The sequence below is a fragment of the Bison bison genome, unplaced genomic scaffold (assembly GCF_000754665.1).
Source record: "Bison bison bison isolate TAMUID 2011002044 unplaced genomic scaffold, Bison_UMD1.0 scf7180017845591, whole genome shotgun sequence".
Classification (NCBI taxonomy): domain Eukaryota; kingdom Metazoa; phylum Chordata; class Mammalia; order Artiodactyla; family Bovidae; genus Bison; species Bison bison.
This window is the reverse complement of record NW_011476164.1, coordinates 6,177-10,403: the sequence shown is the minus strand read 5'-3', so window position 1 is coordinate 10,403 and position 4,227 is coordinate 6,177.

The following is a 4,227-nucleotide window of genomic DNA, read 5'->3' as shown; positions in this document are numbered from 1 at the left end:
TAACTGAGCAACTGAGCACACAGCAGAAAGGCGTGTGTTGAATATGAAAAGTTATAAGAAAGTAGACTTGAGTTTGATAATATTGGTCATTCATGTTGATATAAATTTTAGTTAGATAACAGGATAACTGTCATCAGATATATTCAATCAAAAGGAAAATTAGATGGTTCATGAATGTCATTGTCAGGAAGTTGGGATAGATGGTCATTGGAATTCCTTCCAACTGTTGCACTAACTTTTTTTGGCAAAGACTTCCCACTTTCTCAGTAACACTCTTACATTTATGGAGAACCAGAGGAGTTTTCCTATTACTGTACAGAAATGTGCTTACCTGTAATATTATCTCTTTGGTCCTTGTTATATTAGAATCATACAGTCTTCTTCCTCCAGTACCTAAATTATTTTTAATTCTCCCTACATTTTGCTTTCTCTTCAGGATTATTTGCAAATCCCTTTGGATTCAAATATAAAGAGATAATTTAGTCTTCCTTATTTGCCTACCCTCTGATTCAAATCCCCCATATTTAGCAATATCTATACTTCTTGTGCATTTTTTCTTGAATCACCCAATCTCACCCTGAGTTTGGGTGGTTTGCCAGATGTTTCTAAATCTCTATTTAAAACCTTGTTCACCAAGGGCAGGTGGGGAGGAAATATGTGTCTTTTAACAAGATATGATAAACGTACAAATATTCTTGAACATAAAGTGAAAGTAAGACAATAAAATTTGTGCCTGATGAAAGAGGCTCCTATTCAAATAACCAAGATGTGATTAAATAACTAGAATTTTAATACACATAACTTTTTAAACAATAAAAGAATAAGATTACTTGTATAAAAAATTGTTCAGTAATATTGTGCTGCATTAGTTTAGAAAGCCTCTATGAAACACTTACCTTAGGATTTTCCAAGGAAAAGAAAAAAATTTGTTTGTAGGTTCCCAGAGAAATGTTCCCACAGGTCTCTAATGAGAAAGGAGGTAAATTTAGCTTTGTTGAAAGTAGATATACATTTAGAAAATATTTGAGCAGAGGGGAAAACTCAATAACTACCTTTAAATTTTAACAACTTTTCTCTGATGGGGCATATGGACTGTACCTGATATTCATTGAAGTATAAACCTGGATTTATTAATATATCTGACTTCCTAGAGTGATTCAATTCCAGATTCATAACTTTGGTTATAGCTTTATCTACATAGCACTTATGGGGTTCAAAGCTTTCTAGACAATATTGAGTGAACTATTTCAGAATTTTATGGGATAAAGACTTGTTAAAATTTATTTTATGTACTAAGGTTGTATGCTCATTTGAAACACTACAGTCTTGTTCAGTTGTCAAGTCGTGTCCACCTCTTTGAGACCCCATGGACTGCGTGCACCACTCCAGGCTTCCCTGGCCTTCACCATCTCCTAGAGCTTCCTCAAACTGATGTCCAATGAGTCAGTCCTGCCATTCAACCATCTTATCCTCTTTCACCCCCTTCTCCTGCCATCTTTAAATGCTTTTTTTTTTTTTCATTCCTGCTCCTCTGTACCTCACTACAACATTCTTTAAAGTTTCAATTTCATTTAGTAGATATTGATCAAATCTAAGGAATCACAGAAGACTGAAATTTTCCCAACAGTGAAGGAATTTCTGGGTACATGTAGCATAGTACATCATGACAACAATTTAATATTATACCTGGGGTTTGTAGAAGTAAGTACAGGCTAATGGAGGGTGAAAACAGGAAGTAATCTGGCACAACAGTATATCTAGAATAGGAAGCGACAAGGGGTAGACAGACATAAATTGAGATTTTTGGTTGGCAGTGAAAAATTCACTTTCTAAAACATGTTTAACAACAAAAAAAAAACAACTCTCAACCACAGATCTCCTGGCCAGAGTGAAAGTTTTCAATTATAAGAGATCTCGTGAAGCATGGCTTCATTCCAGAACAGATAGCTATGATACATGAAAAGTCTAGAAGCAAACTTTCCTTTGATATATGTTGAGTTATAATATTGATTGCATTATGTAAAGTAGTATTTAAATCAAATAAATGCATGCTGTGATTTGTGGGGTCACAAAGAGTCGGGCACGACTGAGCGACTGAACTGAACTGAGCAGATGGCACATATACTCCCCAGTTCCTAAGTTCTGCAAAGTAATTCTTCAAGGAACAAAATCTTGAATGAAAACATATCTGCTTAAAGTCTGTTTTGCTTTTTCTGGTTAAAACTATATTAAGCAAGTACATGTGCTTATAAATATTATGCATGTATTTTAACATACCATATACTTATGAAATAAATAATACATAGGCATAAAAGTCTCAGTGAAGCCTGTTTATCCACATGTGGTTTATCGTCTGTACAACAGTTGGCAGGGTATAATAATGTGTGCCAAGATGTCTAAAGATAATTCTTCTATGTAAAGATGATTCTTCTAAGTTTATGAGAGAATATGGAAGTGAAGGGGGCTTCCCAGGTGGTGCTAGTGGTAAAGAAACGACCTGCCAATGCAGGAGACTTAAGTGATGGAAGTTCGATTCCTGGGTTGGGAAGATTCCCTGAAAGAGGGCATGACAACATGGTCCAGTATTCTTGCCTGGAGAGTTCCATGGTCAGAGGAGCCCAACAGACTACAGTCTACAATCCATGGGGTTGCACAGAGTCAGACATGACTGAAGCGACATGGTCATAGCATGACATGGCTCAGCACATAGAAGTGAAGAAATGGACAAGAGGTCTAATTGATAAGAGGAAATTAGAAAGTTCTTTTTCTCATCGTATAACTGAAAATATTTTTAATATTAGGTAAATGAGATTAAATGAATATTAAAAGGTCAAAAATTTATGTTAATATTCTATTCCTTCCTTTGAGAAAGCCTCTCAGAGTTAAGCTTAGTTCAAACTACTACCTAACAAACATGAAAAATTTTCAAGAGGTTCTCCTAAGATCCTGTTAGGAAAAAGTTCCCTGATATAAAGGACATACAAGGTGATTTTTGTAGGAATGATATAAGGATCATATTAGTTATGACTCAATAGCAGGCAGAAAGCTGATGTGTGAAATTCAGTGCAATGCAGTTGTGAATAAGTCTTTGGTGATTGATGTGCGTTCTTTGTTGCTTCAGTTGTGTCCGACTCCTTGAGACCCTATGGACTGTAGCCTTCCAGGATCTTCTGTCCAAGGGATTCTCCAGGCAAGAATACTGAAGTGGGTTGCCATGTCCTCCAGGGGATCTTCCCGACCCAGGGATCAAACCTGGATCTCCTGTGTCTTCTGCATCACAGGTGGATTCTTTACCTCTGAGCCACTGGGGAAGCCCTCCTGAACTTAAATCCTTCTATTTCATTTAATGGCTATATGAATTATGTTGTTCATTATCACCTATAAACTCCTATTGGTATCAAGCCATTTTAATCTCTATATCATTATAATAGTATATATCTCAAAGTCATGTTTCAAATTTTAAATCACATAATCTAAAGATAATGGATTTTTACTTTTACTCTGTAATATCAAGAACAACATTATTAATTTTCAAATGCTAAGTAAGTCTCTTATTTTTGGGATAAACTCCAATGTGCTATGTGTAACTTTCCTTTTCATGTATTGCAAAGTTCAATTGTTAATATTAGTATTTCATTTGAGATTTTTACATCTGCATGTAAAAATCATAAGGTACATTGGTCTCTAAATTTTCTTCCTTATAATAAGTTGTTAAGGTTTTAATATTGAGGCTCTGCAGCTTCATTAAACAGTTTGGAAGTGTTGCAAATTGTTTCTCCGAAAGAGTTTATTTTGTATACGTGTGTGTGTGTGTGTATGATTAAATGCATTAAATATGTGAAATATCCAAGTGTCCATCAACAGATAAATGCATAAATAAAGTGTGAGGTGTATAGACTATTATGCAGCCATCAAGAATGAGACTTTGCTTTTTTGCTTTTTGCCATAACATGGATGGATCTGGAGGATATTGTACTTAATAACTCAGACAAAGAAAGATGAAACATGTATGTTATCACTTTTATGTGGAATCTAAGAAGTAAAACAAAAGAATAAATACAGCATAAGAGAAATGGACTCACAGATATAGAGAGCAAACTATTGGCTATCATGACAGAAGAGGTGAGGGGATGGAGGGCAAGATAAGGGTAGGGATTAAGAGGTCCAAACTAGTGTGTATAAAAAAAATGATGCACAAAGATGTATTGTGTAGCCCAGGAAATAGAG